The following is a 21,451-nucleotide window of genomic DNA, read 5'->3' on the forward strand; positions in this document are numbered from 1 at the left end:
TAAATAGGTTTACAATTTGTTTTTAGACCCTCGTTTCTGGCATGTGGAGATGTCGCTGGCAAACATCAGATATTTGCAGAAACCAGGTGAGGGTCAGCAATTCAGAGGAAGGCTGGTATGAAGGAAAGGTGGCCTTGAAGGGAGTTAAAATGGCGGAAATTTTCAGATAGAGGCTGAACTGAAGGACTTCATTAGATAAACAAGGATTTTCTGAAACTGTGACTCATGCAAACCTAGTCTTGTAGAGTTCCTGATGAGCCAAAATGAGCATTGTAAGTCCACTTTAGACACTTCTGATATTTAGATCGCTGTGTTCCTGTTTCTTTGATTTATTTACCTTACTAAGCATGCTCCTAGCAGTGCTCATACTGTCACCAGTGGGTTATCCTTATTTGCACCTTCCACACCCAACTTCTTCTTAAGCATCTTACACTTCCAGCTTGTAAAAGGTATCAAAAGACCTCAACAATTGTTGGATGCAGGGCATTCTTCAAGAGGCAGTGGATCCTGGTCAGGCTAGCTTGAGGGAAATGAATTACTTGTTCAGTGATATTTAAAGGTAGAAAGGTAGAAGCCGGGACTTCCAGTGTTAAATGGCAAAGCATTGGTAAAATGTATGGCTGACATAAGCAGACATCAACAGAAGAAAAGACTAGAATCTTTACAATCAGAAAATTGTTCGCAATTAGAAAACTGACTTGGTGACGCCCCATATACACACACACAATAAACACACATTTTCTTTTGCCAGCCAAGCACATAAACATGTAAAGCACCAACAAATATGTCTAGCCTTGATTAAAGAATTGTCTAAATCTGTTACCTCGGGCAGATTGCTCTCTGCATAAATCATAGATCAAACCAATCTAATGACGGCAGCAGTGATGGGTCCATCCTCCTCCAGGTCTAATGTTGTTTCCCCTCTGCCAAAATGCATAACGGTAATAATAATAATAATAATATGCACATAAGCCCAGCTCATAAATATCAGGCTCAATCACGCATGAGAGTTGCTACACGTGCTTAAAAAAAATCTGTTCAAGGTGAGTGTCCTCCCAGCATCTGAGTGCCAGTAACAGAAAAAAGGGAGAGAGACAAACGCACCTTTCTCCTGAAAAGAGCTGCAAGACCTCTTACATGTATGTTTTGCTCATTTGTATGTGTGATTGCATCCTCTCATTGAGCATGAGTGATGACTCCAAGCTACTGTGACCCCTCACATCACCTCTCCATGCATATAAAAACAGCCTCCTGCTTTTAATATCCTCATTTAATGACTAGCCCCGGTCCAAAACCATTAACGTAATGACATCACACTGGCCATCTCTTTCTCTCTCTCTCTGACACACACATGCATGCATACCACCCATCATACTTGGAGTTGTGACATTCTTTTCAACCACAAATAAACAATAAATTAACAGTGTTTGTGAAATTTGTTTCAATATGATGCTCATGTGTGGCCAGCTTTGTCTTGATTTTAATCCTAATAGAAGAGTTTGTGTGTGTGTTGGTAACTGCAGCAGAGTTGGGGGTTGCAGTTTCATCTTATTAATTCAAGGACAGCTCCTAATCATGCAGAGTGAATATACGTAGACATTACAGGAACATACGCATTAACCTCTTGAATATTTACGTCACGCTCGCACACATGCACAAATGTGACTACTCGCACGCACGCTGAGTACACACAGGCAATTTGTAATATTGAATAGCTGACACAGTAAGATTTCATAATCTATTGACAGTGTCACAGCACAGTCATGCAAGGTGTTGGAGCTATTGATAAACACAGCACTGGCCTGTCGCCCACGTTCCTTAATCTGGGCCAGCGTAACTCAGTGTGGACGTCAGAATCGAGGCCACTCCTGATGACATCACAGGACACACGGGGGCTGAGAACTCCCCAGAGCAGAGCAGAGCTTTGTGGGACTGTTTTTATACATTGTCAAATAACTAAAGATTCTGATTTTTTTCCCCCCCCTTTTTTACCCAAATGGTATATAGATGATGGAGAATACAAGAAAATTTGCATTGTGTTTATTGAATGAACTACATAAAAAAAATTACAACACTGACATTAAAGTTTTTTTTAATAAAAACTTTGTGAATATTTATTTATTTTTAAAACACATATTAAAAAATAGAGGAAAAAGAACAACTTTGGCCATTAAAGAGCAGTCATAGGAAACATACCGTCATACATTAAAAATAAACATTAATGGACACATTTACATGTACAAAAAACAAAACTCTTTTACAAACCATAACTAAGAGTTGATGCCACATTGAAAATAATAACCAACTCAACACTGTTCTCACAACTTATAATCTCAGTCAGCAAGCTAATACAACAGATATACTATACCTGAGAACGCAATTCCCGCAAAGCGATCGAGATCAACATCCCACATCACATTCGCAAACCATCCATATAATTTTTGTCCCTCCAATTAGAATTTTTAATATCTTGGTCGCCGTTAATGGAGATTAATGGGCGATCGCCATGGTGAATTCCAATGTCATCTATTATCATTCCAGCCTTGGTCCCAGTCGCGTCTAATTGCATCCTTAAAATGCCCTCTGCTTCGCAACCCCCAGCATCCTAAGAACAATCAATAATTTTAATTTTCGGATGCCCCCAACCCCGCTCGAATCCCTACCCTCATCCTGTGCTCGTGCTCCTTTCTTCCTTTTCTGCGTGTCGATTTGTTTCCAAAGAAAATCAAATGCTTCAGAATAAAGCCGAATGGGGAATTAATTACCCATCTCGTCTATAAGCTCCTTTTGATTCCTTCGTTTGTTTGTCCGTTCGTTGGGTCGTCCGTCCCCCTTGTTTCTCTCGCGTCTGCTGTGTCTTTCCTCGCTCGCCCTCTCTCTGTCTGGCGCTTGGGGGGCGCTTTCCACTCTCGCCCCCCCCCCATCTTGCCACGTAATTAGCATGCAGATATGCATCGCCTGATTCGCAAGTCAAATCGCCTTGCCATTTCTCCCTCTCTACATCTCTGGCTCCATTTTGATTGTTCTTATTCAAATAGGGTGTTTGATTTGGAGAACCCCCTCCTCCTTCATCTGGTCGACCCAAACACACGCATATGAACACACACACACACAGTATATGATAACATTTCTCTTTATCTGCAGACGACAGAGCTTCGCCAGTCTCCTCCTACACCGTGCCCTGCTGCCAATAACGCAAAGCACGAATCAAGCACAATTTTTATTTGAAAATTTCCATTTTCGTGGCCATTTCAAAACACACTAGTTGTACAGCAACCTGTCTGAGGCTCAGAAGTTCCAAGTATAGCCTGTCTCTGAAATAAAGCACACAGCCATGGCAGGTTACATATGATGCATGTTCTTTTTTTCCCCCACTTTTTTATGAGATCCTCTTACTTTAACGCATTCACACAGATAAGAATTGAGTATAGTGTGTGTTTTACTGCCACTGCACAAATACATTTCCCTCCTTCCGCTCTCACTCTCTCGCACACACACAGAGCATGTCTGCTTGTGCAGGAAGATGTTTGCTCAGCACATTTCAATATGAACATCATAATACTCTATCTTGTTGCCATCCGTTTTCTTGTCATAAACCAACAAGAGCCAGCAGTTTTTATTCCTGAATGCTGGGAGACACAAATCACATGAATTTTCCCACAAACTGAAATGTCTTTATGGAGGGATATATATATATATAGAGAGAGAGAGAGAGAGAGTGAGTTGGTTGGTTTGCACTTTGTAATTTTGATTTTTGTGGAAATAGGAGTCAATATTTGACCTTTGCCACGTCGCATAAATGGAGGTCAAGTTGGAGGCCAGACCTCTATCTTTCACCATCATTTTGCTTTAGGCTCTCATATGTGCTTGAATATCTCATCCATTGCATGCAGCGGCATATTGAAACACTGCCATTCCTTCACAGATGAAAGCGGGTGGCTGACCATTCAGCAGCTGGTGTGGCACAAGTAAAATTCTGTGTTCCAGCCGGGGAACTGTATGTCCTCACATGTGGTCCCAACACACAGCACAGACACAGCAACAAGTGTCAGAGCAGAGTGTAGGGGGAGGTTTCTCTCTGTGCTCATGTCTTGGTATTGTTGGCACAAGGCCAGCTGTGCCGTCTGTCTCCTCTCCCCCTTCCTCTGTCTCTCCTCCTCCAAACCAATCTGCTCTACATTTGCCATCATTACGTGCCTGCCATTCTTATGGCATATCGGAAGGCAGGCGCCAGGCGCCCTTTACCCCTCTCTCCCCTCCTCCTTCTAACGCCCCTCTCTTCACGCCCCTATTTCCGCGCCCACTTTGCCACAGAGTTCTCTGAAGGGTCCAGGTGGCATCTTGCCCTGCTTTCCTCTCACAGTGAGGACAGAAGACAAAGAAGCTCAGCGGATAGAACAAAAAACAAAAAAAACGACTTGAAAATGAGGATTGAGGATATACTCCCTTCCACATCCTGCTTGGAGCTTGCAGTGCTTCCTGTGCCCACAGGCATGTTGTTGTTGTTCTTGTTGTTGTTGTTGATGTTGATTTCCATACCTGTCCTTCATCTGGGTGGCTGTTGCCGTTTTAGCAAAAAAAAAAAGAAAGGCTGAGATGTAAACCCGCGTCAAACCTTGGAACTTTCATGGCTTTTGGCGCTATTGACAGGACCCTGGTACGTCTCATATGCCCACACACTTGCAAAAATACACACACACACATACACAAGCATGCACAAACATGCTGCAGAGTGTTTCTCTCAGAGCTCCCTGCCACCTCGTCTGCCTGCTGCCTCGAAAGAACTGGGAATACAACGGGATCTACCAGAGACTTACTCATACATACACACAGACACACAGCGGATTTAATACGCACGTGCACTCACCGGTCGTTTGAGGCTGCAGGAAAGTGAATAATCAATTAAGTATTGATTTCTTGTAAGATTTTGTAAATTTCAAAGGCAAAGATAAAGAGGGTAGCTTAAGGAGAGTCGCCGCGAGCGTGAGGAGCCGCAAATTAGCCAATAAACACAGACAGTGGAATAAACGAAGGCGAACGAACGAACCGCTCGTCACTGCAATATGCTTCGCTTTTTTTCTTTCTTCTTCTTGTTTCTCTATTGTTTCTTCGTGTCACTCCAGACGAATTAATGCTGAATGCGACAATGGTTTTCTATGGAGATGAAGAGATGGCGAATGGGCGAACGAGGGTTAAAAGCAAAGGCTGCAGGAGGAGAGAGAGAGAGAGAGTGACTGGAGGACTTGGTAATTAGGCGGTTTGCAACACACACCTCATTATTATGGGGAGTATGCAAATTAAGCGGCTGGCTCTTTTCTTTTTTGTCATGGATCAGAAGGCAAGAGCTGCAAAGAAGAATTAAGAGCCATTATTCTACCCAAGGAGAGGCTGATGTATGCAAATGAGAGAGAGAGAGGGAGAGAGGGAGCAGGAGGAGACCAAAGAACAGTCTGTAACCACAGAGATATGCATTGGACTCAACTGCAAAGGAGAGTCAAATGCAATCCACAAATACACCCTTATTCTCCCCCCATACCCTGGAAGATTCTTCTACGTTTGCACGGGAAATAACGAAAGCGAAAACGACAATCAGACATGCACCTTTATTCCCTATCATGCCTATCTGCGCATATTGATAGGCTGCTCCGTGGATGATAATTACCTTTTGGAATATTGAATCGCGAAACGAGCCTCGGAACGAAGGAACGAGAAGAAAGGGGAGAAAAAATGAAAAAAGAGCGGAGGTATGCAAAAGGCGCTAATGATATTCAGAGCGCTGACTGTGTGTCATCTGCATGATGACAACGGCCAATTATAATGAACCATTGGCTCTCTGCCACAGATAAGTAGGAGAGAGACAAAATATGGCTGAAGAGGAGGGGTAAGCGAAAAGAACTTCCCTGTTCGCTTTCTTCTTAATTTGCCGACGATATTTGCCGATTCTGCGCCATGTGGATTTACAGTAACCCAGTAATGATGCAATTTGGGGGAAAAGAAGGAAAAAAAAGATCATCTTTTCTTTGAAATGTCCCTTAAATGGAATAAAGGCCACAGAAGAAGAGAGCATCCCTCCAGGTTAAATGTATGGCTGCTTGGGTGGTATTCCATTCCATGTTGTTCAACTGGGCTTTGTTTCAGATGGCACTGGCTCCTGTACCCACCATCGCTCTGACAACCCAAAGAATCTGTTGAAAAACACATATATACACACACGCACACAAGCAAATGCACACACGGCGGCATCATTCGCAATGCCGCCCTCTCCCCTTTCTCATCACGCTACAAAATGCTTCCCCATCACAGTCTTGCATATTTGCATGCCGCCCCACCTATCACAAAGGACTAAACAGCGTTATGCAAAACAGTCCGGTATCCCCACTTGCATAGCGATAAGATGAACACTGTGAGAAGGAGGGGGGCAGGAACTGAGTGGGGGGTAAAACAAGATGGGGGGAAGATGGAAGATATGAAGGGGTTGGGGGGGGCGCGCACAGGGGAGCTTGTTGGCACTAAAAAGGGGGCACGTGCAGTGATACCACTCCTACTGCTTGATGACAGAAAGAGGCGGGCGTGGGAAAAGTGAGGAGTGGAGGGAGGGGAAAGGAGGGAGATGGGGGTGGGTGGCGGGGAAGACGAGGGCATGTTGGCACTAACAGGGGGCACGTGTTGCCGTAGGAGGAGGGGCGATGTGGGTGGGCGAGGTGCGGTGGGAGGCGCTGGGAAATGGGGGGTTACACGGGGGCGCGGCAGGGGGTGGCACTAAACACAGATGAGCGTCTAAGGAGGAAGGATTTTCAGATTGCGGGGCCACCTGCATTAAGGAGGAATGTCATACCATTAAAACACAAAACACACAGCAATCAACCCTACACACACACACACACACACTTCTTATCAGATCTCAGGGGAATATGCCAGGGGGTGTGGCTGCCAAGCATGTGATGAAGCACAGCAACTTCACCATGAAATACCCATGTGTGCTTCCACAGACCTGCAGGGGTGCCAGAGACGTGTGTGCAGTCGCACATGCACATTCACACTTTTTTCTTTTTTTTTGCATACGCAGATGTATTGGAAATCTCAGCCGTCACTCCAGATCTGGCACATAGCCGAGGATATACACCGTGTGTGCCACACACACGCATGCACGCATACTTACACATGGCCTTTTGATTTCCGTGTCACTTTGAAGGAACCGTTTTGATTCTTCAGTGAGATTTCACTCTCCTGTCTGTGATGTCTTATTACATTATACAGCAAACTGTTGCAGGAGTGGAAGATCTTGGATTTTCAGCCACTCTTGGAGCCCGTTATTCACCTATCACAGCCTGCATGACGATGCGAAAAAAGAGATTGCGCTGAATAAGCGTTAATATATGTGCAACACTTATTTTTACAACTTGGGATTCATGTGCTTTTTAACAGTAATTATATAAAAATAAAGGTTTGCTGTTTGAAATGTTCTGTTTATTTTTGTTTCCAGCTGTAAAAGGTATGCCCAATGACGCCCAATTTATGATGCTCTCCTCACCTGTGGTAACTTTGTACTTTCACTGAAAAACGCAGATTGTTGCCTGTTCCTTTCCATATTTCTCCCTCTTTCTACCAGAGCACGTAAACTCATCTGGAGTTGCCTATTTGGCCTTCCACACTTCCAGTCTAGCTGAACTGTGCTTTAGTTTTGTAGCAAGACCTTGACCTTGGTGACAAAAACACCCAATTGGTTTGACTGCAGTCAGGAGTTCACGTTTGCCATCTTAAAGTCATCCAGTGGCAAGTCGATTTGATTATTTTCACATTCGCTTCTAGTTTAAGAGCGATAGTAGTTTCACATGTCCTTCTTGAGATGCAAGCCTATAGCTTTTAGTCTCACTAAGTGAATCATCAGTGGCACTATCAAATTACCCTCAACAGAGACCAAAGGTTACTTAAAGGCCTTTTAGTCATCCACGCTGGCATGCCAGCTAATTTACAGCAGACTCATTAGACTGGCATTAAACACAATTTCCTGCCGACAAATTTCATTTGGTCGAAAAATCATTACCATGGCAATAATAAACAAGCCTATGCAGTAGTGGCTAATGGCAATTTGAGTAACCTAATGTCGTTAGCAAGCCCCAGAAATAGCAACAGTGGCTCGAACGGCTATGATCAAAGCTCTGCTTAAGATAGATGTTGACATGATGTGTGTTAATATTACTTTGGAGTTTTTATTTCTTTTTGTTTTCTTTCTCTTTTTCTTTCTTAAGCTTTGTCTTGGGCCTGGACAATGACAGTGGAAATATAATGTTTCATAACTGTCAGTGCACAGGGTTGTGTGTAGCCTGGGGTTACTGTGCTGAACAATAAACCATAATTTGATAGATGAGAAATTACAGCGGTCCATCTACTGTGCAGGGCCCTCACCCCAGGCAACGCAATACCGCTTCAGATGATGTGTCACATTTCTCTGAGAAAGGGAGAAAAATGAAATTATTCTTTTATACTTTGTTAATAATGTCTGACTGCATTTTGAATGTAGCATCCTTGTTTGTTTTATGTAGATAAACTAATACAATAGATGGATGTGCGCTCTCTCGGTAACACTGCCAATTATTAAAGGCCCTCTGTCCTTTAAAGCTCCATACGTCGCAGAATAAGAGGTGCTTGGAGGAATGATTCCTCCGAGTCTATATGGTGCATACTGTGTATTGCAGAGCACAGCAACGATTTATATTTAACAGCCGCTAAAAACATACCACCTTCTCTCTCCCACATGTGGAGAATCACTGCTTGATAGGAGATATGCATCATAGCCAGTCCACCTCGGTAAGCCAGTGCATTTGCCATTAGCAAATGTATATCTCTTTGAGTGTAGCATGGATTTGCCATGTGAGCAGCTTGGAAATTATGTGTTTTCTGTGACATTGTGGCTGAGAACTACTCAGACCAACCATTAGTACCCCTGGAGCATGCTCCAGTGCTGTATCATTTGTGTCAAGCATACAGGACTGATTTGACTTGGTCCTGTGGTGAGTATATGACAGCCGTGCAAACATAATGGTTGTGATCTGACTGGAAACTTGCGCTTAAGTGTAAATTAGTGGGCAGCGCTAATAGCATGCATAAGAGGGAATGTTTTAAGTGCAAGTATTTAACTGGAAGTGCGCTGCAGTATACTGAGGCAGGTTTGTGGGGCGATGAGCAGCTATTTATCATCTCTGTTGTGTAAGCTGTTGCTTTGTGATTTCACCACTAGGGTCACTGTGAGGCTTGCGTTAACTTTTACCATGCCCACTTCTTCCAAGAAAGAAATCCATTCAAATGTGCCCCAAGCAGAGTCTGTGGCTGTCTGATCATATATATAAACTATGTACCAGGACAGTTATGCTGTTAAGTATATTATATTTTTATTGCATGCATCAAAAGCTCCAGCCAAAAGCATGGAGGCTAATCCCACTCCTTTGTTCTGCTGTGTTGTATGTCTTGTCAGACAACAGCAGCAGTGAAGTCTATGAGGGAAACATTTTGTCCTTAGTTTGAAGCTGCTGAAGCTTACATCCTCTGAAGGTGGTGATGTCATGTGAAATGAATGGCTTTTATTCTTCAGTAATTTTACGATCTTGGCATGAAACCTTATATCCTACCCCGTTCCTATTAAGGAACCCCCTACAACCCCCATTCTTTTTAACAAGAACGATCTGATAGATGTTCAGAAAGAAGTTTTTTTTTTTCTCCCTTCGCCTTTGTTCTGGTCAGTGGGCTCATGCAATGTTTATTAGATTAAAAGTCAGTCACTGCAACAAGAGAAAAGGTGAAAAAAAAATGCAAAACACAAAAGGGAAGCCTATTGTACGCACTGGCAGAGCTTTCTCTGCTGGTCTTTTTATTACAAATTGAGACCAAATCACTGTGGAAGGCACCAGAGAGCGGGGGGTGGAGGGGTAGATTTGCCTGTGATTTAAAGCAGCAGTATGTAGTACAACATTTATGATCAGAACTGTGTCTGTGTCTGACAATTAACGTGACTCCAGTCAGTTTTATGGCCGGATTCAATCCAGGACTGCATTTCAGCGTGATGATCGAAGACAGAGTGGACATAAATAAGAATATACATATGTGAAATCCATAAAGCCTTACCAAATGACTTATATGGAAAAGGGAAGTTTGGGTGGAAGAGTTCATCCTCCACATCTGAATTGTCACAGCAGCTTTTATAATGAACAGCACAGCTGGGGGTTGGCATGTTCTGGTGCTTCATATGTGCCTGGATTGTTCTAGAAACTGAACATGACCAAAAGTCTGCTATTTTTTTAATCCTTCTACTCTGTTAGACTAGAGCTATGTAATCAAAGAAACAAATGTGTGCTAATGGAAAGACTTGTTTTTTATTGAAGGTATTAAAACAGCTGGCTCTAAGTGATTGTTTTACTGCGTTCGATAAGCTCGGGATGTCTGTTGCTGCTATTCACCCATAAAATGTCTAATTGTTTGATTGCAGTCTTTATTTCCCTGTTTTCGTGTAATCACATTTCCCAGCTAAAGTTTCAATTAGCTTCCCTGTTTGTGCCTTAAAATAAAATCCTCTTCATATTTGTAATATGATTGTAAACAAGTAAGAACATGCTCATTTTAAGCAGTCACTAACTTGCTACATGAATTTAATTGGTGTGCAAAGGTAAACAGAAGTGAAGTTAATTAAACACTTTGACTTGAGATGACTAGATTCAAAATTCGTCCTATTGTTTTCTCAGTAATGTTTCTTTAATTAGCTTGACATGTTTGGGTTATGCTTTGGAGGCTTTTAATGTAACAACTGTAATTCCTCCCTCTTTGACTGTTAGCATCATGTGTTGTTAAAGCCTATGTTGATGATATTTTGAATTAGCCAGTCATCCAGAACAGTGGCCCCGAGAGAAACACACTGGAACTTAAGAAGACGTCAGCAAATAGAAAAACACTGCAAAAGCACACAGAACATAATGAAAGTTGACTAAAACAAAACAGTGTTTTGGGGAAGACGATAATGTGATGGGCCATCTGCAACAGCGTGACAGAAACCAAAACGTGAAGGATTACAATGAGACACGCTTAAAAGAAGTGGATTTTACAGTGTTGTCAGTTAGAAAAATATTAGAGTTAGGGTGTGTTTTAATTGGATGATTCATGTAATACGCAAGATACATGTTTGTTATTAGCCGTTTACTGTTAGGTTCAATCACATTGTCTGCCCCAAAACACTCCCACTTCCACTGGAGTTTCCTTACCTGGATGATTGAGCATGCACCAAGAAATGTGACCATAGTTTTGATGGCACCTGTTAGCAGTGATGCATTTAAGTGACATACATTTCCATGGCGTAGCTTAGCTTACAATCAAGCGCAGTTTAGCTTGGCTTACACTTTTAGTGAATGTCACACATAAGCGCTGTTGTGAAAACCACACAAGCTTAGAAAGATTAAGTGTAATGTAAGTTTTAACCGTGTTAGTGTTATGCCTGTATGCCAAGTGGCCCTGAAATTGTATGTAAAATATCTGTTTTATTACTGTATTTAGCAGTCACTCATCTTAAATACCTAGTTACATGTTTTGTCACATAGTTTGGGTTGGGTGCCACTTTAACTCAGTGGGTGAGCAAGTGACCACATGGTGCCACAGGACTGGAGTACAGTGGCCCTTTGCTGCGTGTCTTCCCCCTCTGGTGATTTAAAATTAACTTTTGAATAAATATATCAAATCCAAACCAAATGAAGTACACAAAATGGTCTGATAAGTGATTTAAAAGGATTTTGAAAGGAAAAAAAAATAACATGGTAGTATTGATTGGTGTAAAACGACATATGCAACAACAACAACTCCCTTTTCTTATATAAATCTGCGTGACTTCTGACTGTGAGAGTCAAAGGACTGGTACAGTAGATAATGTATTGGACAATCAACATCACAGATCTCTGCCTTTCTGTCCCTTCTTCTTTCTTCCCAGCCATCAGCTGCATCATCCACCTTTCATCAGGCCACACCATTGATCCTCCACCCGGCAGGGGGTCCTTTCAGTATGCAGCCTAATGTTCTCATTATGTGTCCTGCATGGTCCCTTTGCTGATGACTGGCTGATTACCATCTCATTAAGAGACATGGCCAGGCAGGGGAGAGAAAGACCTGTCACAGTTTAAGGAGCTCATCAGAGCACAGAAATAATACATGCTGAAGACTTGCTTCATGTCTAATGATACCTGAAGGAATATGATTTCTTTATTGGAGAAAATAGGAAGGAAGAACATTCGCTGTGTAATATAAGCTGGATATGTAGCCTTTTTGTAAATATGGTTTAAGATTGCTGGCTTAGGAACTGAATAATTTTTATGGCAATTTTGCCATTTTTAATAATTTTCTGTTTTATGTATTCACCTGAAAGATGATATTTGATCTGCCACATAACTATTTTATACCAGGAAGTTGCTGTACTGTTTAATATCAGCTTCTAAACAGTTTTATTAGGCTTTATACTCCAATCAGCCACAACACAACCTCTCCTAATACTGTAAAGGCGGAATAGGAAATCCCGCCATGGCACAGAATGCTTGGGAATAGTTCAAGGAACACAACAAAAAGGACCTTATCCTTTATACTCCACAGATTCCAATCAGGCATTCATAAGTCTGATTCATTGAAGCTGCACCTCGCAACCTCTCCAACCCACAAGGACCCAAAGGAATCGCTACCGCTATTCCAATCCCTGATACCACAGGTCAACCTCAAAGGTCGTGTGTGCATGCCCCAACAAGTCAGTGATGTTTTGGCTGCAATAGGGGAACCTACACAACATCAAGTTTTAATGTTATAATGGCTAATTGGTGTATATGAAGTGAAGTGCACACAATATCTACAAGTCAGGTAGACAAGAACCGCCTTAAACATTCAGACTAATGTAGAAGTTGAAGTCTGAGGTGTACACTGTGAAATATCTAAAGCTTTTTACTACAGAACAAAATTCAGCAACAACTGCATCTCTAATAATCAATGACAGTGCACAATTGCACTCAGAAATAGCATTTTTGTTACCATTATCAGTTACAACTCTGGTTTTATTAGGAGATGTGCTAGTTAATGACGTCCTCATTCGGTTAGCCTCCTTTTTGAGGTAGATTTTCTTCGACAGTTTGTGTGTGCGTCTGTATCTTTATTCCAGCATCCATGTGTGCTGGGAGGCTGGGATGGGGGGTGACTGAAAATCCCAAGGTAATCTGAGGCACAAAGGCAATGTCATTATAGACATGGGAGGACATTATTCTAAAATGGCAAGTGATGCAGTGCTGAGACAGTAGATAAGGTGAGGAGAAAATGTGAAGGAAAGAGGAGAGGAGAGAGTGAACGCTTAAATTTGTCAGATAAAAACAGGCCAGGCTGGAGGATGTCACGATACAGGGTGTTGTTTTTTTTCCCCTCCCCTTCTTTTTCTTTCTTCCATGCCACCTTCTCCCTCTCTCTCTCTGACTATACCCTCCTCTCTCCTTTTTTTCTGAGGTTTATCTGACATACAATGAATGCAGCAATTTTATCTGAATAGACAAAGCAGCGGTGACATGCAACCTCACTCTGACGATTGACCTTGAAGGAGACGAAAGGAAGGGAAATTTTTAAAAAAAGGGAGAAAGGAAGAAAGAAAGAGGGGACTGGCCATGGTTGTTACTGCCTCTGTCTGTCTTTTGCAACTCTCTGGGCTATTTTAATATCATCTCCCTAATGCTGTGTTTGTGGAGCCGTTTTCTAAACCTTGTTGTCTTGTAATTCTTCTTGTCATTTAACCTGATAGAGCTCTGCTTCTAGTGTGATTTTGAATGAGTCCTGGACAAGATAAGGTTAAAAATAGAACGGTAAATTGTAAACACAATAATGGAGAACTTAATCTTAAATCAGTAAAATAAACTAATGAGATAACTGAGAGAGTCTGGGTCCGTTTTGTTACTTGGCGTCCTGTTTTTGTTATTGCTGCACGAGCTCCCGGGACCGGGTGTATGGACGATGTGTATGTGCAAAGGCCTGTTCTCACACATTAGCTGATATTTATAAAGAGGTGAGAATGTGCGCACACCCACTCATACTTCAGATCACGTGTGGATGATTTTATGTTTTGCTTTGAGCAGGACAACCCTGATACGGAGAGGTGGAGATGAAAAATAAGGTGATAGAATTTAACTAAAAAAAAAACACAATTTCACAGGGCTTGCATTTCTTATTACGATTTCTTCCCCTGTTCACAGCGATACACAAAAACTAATATTAAAATGTACAATTTAACATTCATAATCTGTCTAGTAAACAATTGTTTATGCACTAAATTGCATTAGCCTTCATATTTGCTTTTATTTAGGTATGTATGTTTTGGGTTTTTTTGTTTTTTGGGAGGGTTCACTGTGGATGCTATAAGCAGTTGCAGCCATGCATAACAGCCCTGGCTGCTGCTCAGGCATACTTGGAGGATCTTGCTGATGTGTCTGTAGTCCCATTGCTTCTCTTTTTTTTCTTTTACAATTTTATCCGGCCCTTGATATCACAGCTGCAGCAGAGTACAATGCCACATATTACAAAAACAGTCCTGCAAATGTGAATGAAAGGGCTTCGTTCCAAACGAAACTGGAGAAACCTCAACAAGCTAAAATGTAACAATGATGCAAAAATATATATATATATATATATATGTTGCACTGAGAAGTCAAGACTTACTTTTACAGACTTAAGGGAAAGAAGCTGTCTTGTTCATACCCCTATTGCTTGCACTACACCTACGCGTACAATCAACAGCTGGATTCAACAAGTTCTCGCATGTTCTCCTGAGTCTTAAAAGTCATCTTGCAAAATTTAAGATGTCACAGTCTGATCTTGAGGTAGGCGAACAAGGTTGTTAGAATGACAGGCATAATAATAATTTACAGAATTTAATGTCAAAATAAAACCAAGAACCCAAAGTAATGAAATCTGCCTCCCACTTTTTATTTATTTTTTTGGATCTAGTCTTGAAATAGGTTGCTTCACTGGCAGACTCATCTGGATCCATGTGATAACGTTATTGATTTATCTTTTAGTGAAATAAAAGCTGAAATAGTAAGGGAACACCAGCAGATTTAATAGAGTTTCATTTTGTCTAATGCGGTCCTCGGTCCTTGTGCTGCCGATAGGACTCTGTGACTGTGTAGCTGGGAACATTTCTTTCCACTAGCATTTCTCATAGTTACAGTAAAAGTATCTGCTGCCAATATGTACTCATTAATTAGTCAGTTAGTGGCTCTGTGGCTCACCGCCATTACACATTATCACACGCAGACCGCAGTACAATTAATAAACAGCGCACTTGTTAACACCACAGAAAATATTAGCAAGCAGGCTGTTTCTTTCTTTGTTCTTGGTTGTGATTACAAGTTATTCACTTTACTTTCTCCGTTATTAATAATGTTTGTAAGAACAAAACTCAAATGAGTGACGAATGCACGCAGCATCAACCTTTCCAACATCTACGGACTTCTAACCCAGGGTAGCAGCTGCCTGATGTCACCTGGAGTGCCCGTGTTGAGCTTAACACACTTTGGCACACCTAAATTTTGTAGTCTAGGGCTGCACATTGAAGTGGAACAGGGTTATATGTGGCCCACAGCTGGCGTCTTCACTTGTGATGGGATATTACCTGCAGCACAAACCCGAGTTCTGACCAAGTCAATTAGCAGATGTGTTCTGACATCGTAGCATAAACATCAGGTTTCGCCACACTGAGAACATGGCACGGGCAGATTTGTTGGAAATTTCTAGAAGTAATTTTAAATGTCAGCAACTCCCTGTGTCAGTGATCGCAACTGGAAACAGGAAAGGAGTCTTTTCACTAATTGGCCCACATTGGATCACAGTGGTGAACATAAAGCAGGGCAAGTACTGGAGGAAACGTATGTGATGAAAGAAAAAAAAGGAATTTACATGCAAAGAAATTAATATACACACTTTTGTTATCTTAGGCATTCTGTCTGTAAACACAAAAGCTCACAAAATTTTGAATGAATTCTGATCAAATTTTGCCTGGGTGTAAAATTGGGTCTTCAAGGTCAACTTAATGATTTATTGGTGGGGAACTGAACAAAGCCTTACAACGTAGAACTTCCAGGTGTGCTGAGTATTATCAACATATAGACCTGAACTCTCCTTCAAGATCAATGGATTGATCTGATGGTCAAAGTGATTTTTTTTTTTCTTTTACAAACTTGTGATCAATTTTTGATTTTTTCAGTTGATATTTATAATAAACAAACTGAACAGTGAAATAAAATGAATCTTACACATGTACTATAGCCACATAAAAACAAGAATAAATATGAAATAATTACACTCAAACTTATGTCGTGTATATAAAATGGGTTTCAGTGGGGAAAATACTAAAAGCCGTCACTTTGCGCTTGTTTTTACTGCACTGCAAACTTCTTAAAATCCTTAATGTTACTTAATTCATTTTTATTTTTTAAAATTTGATCAGATTCCTCAGAAACTCAGATGAAGCCCAAGAATTCAAGGGGAAAGAGTCATTGTGCATTTAAAGACAGAAGACCAGATGACCCAATTCCAACTGAAAAAAGTAAACAGTCATTGGACGAAGCTTATTTTATTGTCAGGAACTAAAAGTACAAAAAGGTTATTATTTTGGACCATTTTTCCTTGTTTGTCCTGTTATTATTGCTATATTAGCTTTGAGTTTACAGGCTGTACTTGAGCTTTGGAAATGATAGACGTGTTAATTTAGGCACTGCCTTTACAAACCTGATTTGAGTTAGCAGCTTATGTTGCCATGTTCTCCACTAATAACACATGCTGGCACACAAGACCCGAGTCTTACTGTGACACTGTCACCTTTCGAATAGAGAGGAGAAAATATCATTTTTTCCGCAACCTTTATGGAGCTTTTACTACACCGAGGAGCAAAGTCAGTATGCAAGTATGCAACGGATGCAAAGACATATCTTTCTTAGTCCAAAAGTAAACCTTTTCTATATACCCTTTTTCCTGGCTCTTAGGTAAGAGCAAATAGGTTGTTGTATTAACAGATTGCATTGAGAGAGGTTCTTTTGCATATTTTTTAGACCGTTTACTTATTAAACATCTAAAAAATTTTGCTCATATTTTGCTACTAAATGTCCTTTTCTATTGGACGTTTAAAAAATAAATACTGTATATAACTACATTTTTTCACAACATGTTTGGCATCTGCATTTATAGTTTGAATATGTATCATATTAGCTTATAAAGAGCTGATATCTAGAAGTGACCCTTGGTTTAGACAAACAACATCCTGTGACATTAATTGACCAGTCACTAGGCCTCCGTTACAGCAGGTGTGTAACTCGATCCAGACAGTGATCTTTTAATCTGTTAATGTGAAGGGACGAATAATCCCACATCTGGAAGTTTTACTACTCTGTAATTACAGATCTGTTATGAGCAGCCCCCTGAGCCTCGGAGAAAAAGAATGACCTGCATTCAGCTCCCCACCAAGACAGACACGATAACATTTAGAGGGGATGAAATTTGTGTTAATTTCAGACGACTTGCCTTTTCCAAACCAATTTGTGTTTCGCTCTGTTTGTTGACATTGCTTCTAATGTGATGACTGTGACATGTATTTCCACAACAGATGGATTAATGTTTTTCTTTTTCTCCGTCTATTTTTTTCCCTCTTTTTTTCTTTCCCCCCCTTTTTTTCTCTGTCTCTCCCTCGCTCTGTTTCTCTTGCTTGCAGGATTTCATCTAGACAGGTGCTTCCTGTCCGGACTTTGACATAAAATTAAACACAAGTCCAGATGTGAAGTGTGTGTGTCTGCAAGTGTGTGCATGCGTGCATGTGTCTAAGACAGACGGAGGGAAGCCATGTTTCTGGTGCCCGGCCTAGTCATTTCGCTGCAGTTGAAAGAACAAAGAATGAAAAGAAATAAAACAAGGCAGACAGAAGAAGAGGCAGGGCAATAAAGAGAGTAGCTGTGGAGGAAAATTAGTGACAAATGCAGTGAAGAAGTTAACCTTCCACGAACCGATCGCTCGATAAACACACGATAAACTGCCTGCTTTTTGTGTTTTTGCTCCTTAAATTGTTTTAAATTTGCCACCCAAAGTTATTTCAGTTGCAAATGTGAATGCTGACATTTAGAATTAAGGAGTTTAAATAGATGTGGCACCGCGTCACTTGTGTCCACTTCCCATGCACAAAAAGCCGATTCCTTTTCCTTAATTTCAGTTTCAAGCTGATTCCAGGTTAATGGCATCACAATGCGGCTTTGAAACACTGATTAAATACAGTTGTCTAAAAGATCTGCTTTTCTTTTCTTCTTTTGCTTTTTGCTTTTCTTGTCCTTGTCCTGAATGGAGAGACTGGAGAAGAGGAAAAGAGGGAGAGAAATGGAAAGGTCATGAGTGATGGATGCTTTGTGTGTGTCTGTCATTCCCAATTACTGAACTTTGCCTTTTAAAGCGTCGCTCAGATGCATTTCTCATTTCTGCCTTTCTGACTGATGAAGAGCAGACTCTGACTGGGGGCCACTGTGTGTTTAAAAAAAACTGCCTCACTAGTCATTCAGTATTTACTTCAGATACAATACACCGCAGCGGCCGCTCCTGCTCTGCAGCGTTCCTCCAACACAACTTTTTCTTCATTTGTATTCATTCTCCTGTTCCGTTTTCAAATGTATAGTTTCCCTGTGCTCAGGTCTGTTATGGCGCGATGCAAAGAAAAATTAGATTACATATTTTGTTTTTAAAAAGAGAGAGAAAGAGAGAGAGAAGAAATGTTCAAAGCTGCAAAAATACATCACAGGGAAAAGACTCTTTGGAGGGAGGTTGCACTTTGATACTGAGCAGCGCAGATGAATAGAATACCCACACTCGGTGCACCCAGCCAGTCTCTTTTAAAGCTTATCGCAGTTATTAATCCCTGAGACAAAATGCTTCCGAACAACCACGAACTTTGGAACGCTCAGAAAAATTACACTTTAGGGTTTTACTTGAAGGAGTAAACAGTTTTGAATAACCTTTTACAAACAGCCAGAAAAAACAAAATCACCAACAGGACGCAGACTGTTAAACTTCGTTTCTATGCGATTTGCATTTATCCAAGATTTTTTCTCCCTTTTTTTTAAGAGTAGAAAAACGTTCCGTATGCTCCCAGTTCCCATGGATCGGCTCCTCTCCTTTCTTTGTGGGCATTTTTCTTTTCAAAATATCTTCTTGATACAAATGTTTAAAAATGTTTCAACTGCCTATAGCCAGGAAAACACGGACTATACAGCCACCCTTTTGTAGTCTTCTCTGTTATTTTTAACAGGAAAGAAAGAGGAGAGGGACAGGTGCTATGGCAGGCAGCTAGGTTAATCTCCTCTGTGCTCTGTCAGCCTCCTCGCAAAACTTTAAAAAGTGTCATGTTGGCTGGCTGTAATATCGTGACACTCTACAGACATAGGAAAAAGAGGTGGGAGAGAGGAAGGACGCGAGGAAACAGAGACTGAAGACAGAGGAGGAGGAATGAAGAAAGAAAAAACTGTTGAGCGAAAAATAATATATATATATGCCACACACAAAAACAACAGAATCCTCCAATACCTTCCTCCTGTGTGATTTTTTTTTTGTCCCCCACCTACAGACTATATTAAAATCATTCCCTGTTAATACATCTATTTTCTGCTCGTGAAAACCTCCCTATGTGTCACAATAAAGGTGGAGGTGGTTTGTGAGGTCGGCCTGAGGAGAGCTTTACGAGACAAGCTGCACTGATATATGGCTCGCGGAGACTCCATTAAAACGCTGGACCTGCGCCATTTGGGAAAATGGAGGTCACTCATTCTAGGGTCACGTGACATCTATAAAATCAAACTTTTTCTTACTATCTGGTCATATATCAACCCCCCCCCAACAGCCCCTTTTTTGCCTTTTTTCCCCCACTAATGCTTGAATCTTAAACAATAGGTCCAGGGTTGAGGATGATCGTTTTTCAAGAGGTAGAAGGGGAGGCTGCTCTGTGTGTGTGTGTGTGTGTGTGTGTGTTTTTGTGTATGCACTGGAGGGTTGGCAAAAGGGAACAGGGTGTGATGTTCAGTTTTTGATAAATGTACCATATCAGATCTGCAGAGGAGCATAAGTAGAACAATCTGCAGTTGGTAATCTCGGAAAGATGAGAACAGGTGTGCAAAGGAATGGTTGGGAGTCCTTTTTTTTCCTACTCTGTCATCTCTCCTTTCCTCTCCTCTATCACTTTTTTTCTGGTGTTTTTTTCTATTCTCCGTGCTCAGCTTCTCAGTTTCTTCCCTCTCTGCAGGTTACCTAATTAAAGTGACTTCACGCTTTCTCCCTTACTCACCTATTATTGTCTCTGTCTCTTGCACTCTTTCTGACTTTCTGTTTTTCCCACTCTCATTCTTTGTTAGAATCTTAAACTTGTCTTAAACTTATCCCTTTTCCCTTTACTCCAGCTCCTGTCTCCCCTCATACTGTATACCCTTAAAAACCCAAGAAACATGTCATTTGCTATCTCTCCCTCGCTCTTCCTCTCTGGTTCCCCCCCTTCCCTTATCTTCATGTCTCTTTAAGCCAGAGTGTGTGTCCTGTCTGTCTACGTGTGGCTCCCGGCTCCCTAGGGCAGCATTTCCAGGCTTCATTTGTTTGAGGGCTTTCTAATCTGGGGACTGGGACAACCTCAGTCCACCGTGCCCTCGTCAATCATCCTCGAAGAAGGAGCAGAGAAGAGGTGAAGAAGGAGTAGAGAGAAGCATGAAGACTGGAGGTGATGGCATGATTAGTTATCTGTCCTCGGTCTTGCCCACCCGCCCCATTGCCAGCGACTACAACTCCCTCCATCTTTCCCATCTCTCGCTCTCTCCCTCCTTCCACCTTTTCCCTGGCTTTCCCCTCACTGTCTCTCAATCTATCTTACCTCCTTATCTCGCTTTCCCTACTCCTCTCTCCTGCATCCTGAGCGCTAGCCTGTAGCGCCAGCAATCGCTCTGTCCGTCGGTCTATTTATCTGTCTGTCTGATTGTCTGACCTCAGCCCCGACGGTGGTCCCTTTTGTATCTCTGGACAAATGAGGATGACCTTTTATTGTAAAACAGACACCTATGGGGAGGGATGAAAGCGCCAGTGTTTAAATTAACAACAGAAAGAAGAGAGGGAGAGGGAGGCCATCTCAAACAGAGAGGGAGTTTGCAGAGATGGAGAGAGAGTGTAAAGTTTTTGAAGTTCTAATAATTATAGAACAGTGTTTGCGTCAAACTGGCATGGCCACTGTTCAATAATAAAGTCCCCTACCTGGCTGGCAGCTATTGATGAACAGTGGTGGAACAGTGAGGAGCGGACCTCTTGAACGTGCCCCGGACCCATCAGTATGGGTGCATGAATTATAAATGGCATTGACAGTGGAGGCCATAAGAGTAGACAGAGTATTATTGCACATGAAGGT

At 41.6% G+C, this 21,451-nt stretch overlaps 1 long non-coding RNA gene across 1 annotated transcript in view; it reads left to right on the forward strand.

Annotated features, from left to right (window-relative positions):
- The window catches only part of LOC120741430, a 37,811-nt gene extending 24,194 nt beyond the window's left edge, over window positions 1–13,617 (forward strand). The window contains exon 3 of the long non-coding RNA XR_005697628.1: window positions 11,963–13,617. This is a non-coding gene — a long non-coding RNA (uncharacterized LOC120741430). The remainder of the gene's footprint in view (window positions 1–11,962) is intronic.
- The last annotated feature ends 7,834 nt before the right edge of the window (window positions 13,618–21,451 follow it).

The sequence above is a fragment of the Simochromis diagramma genome, unplaced genomic scaffold (assembly GCF_900408965.1).
Source record: "Simochromis diagramma unplaced genomic scaffold, fSimDia1.1 OVJJ01000602.1, whole genome shotgun sequence".
In the NCBI taxonomy this organism is placed as follows: domain Eukaryota; kingdom Metazoa; phylum Chordata; class Actinopteri; order Cichliformes; family Cichlidae; genus Simochromis; species Simochromis diagramma.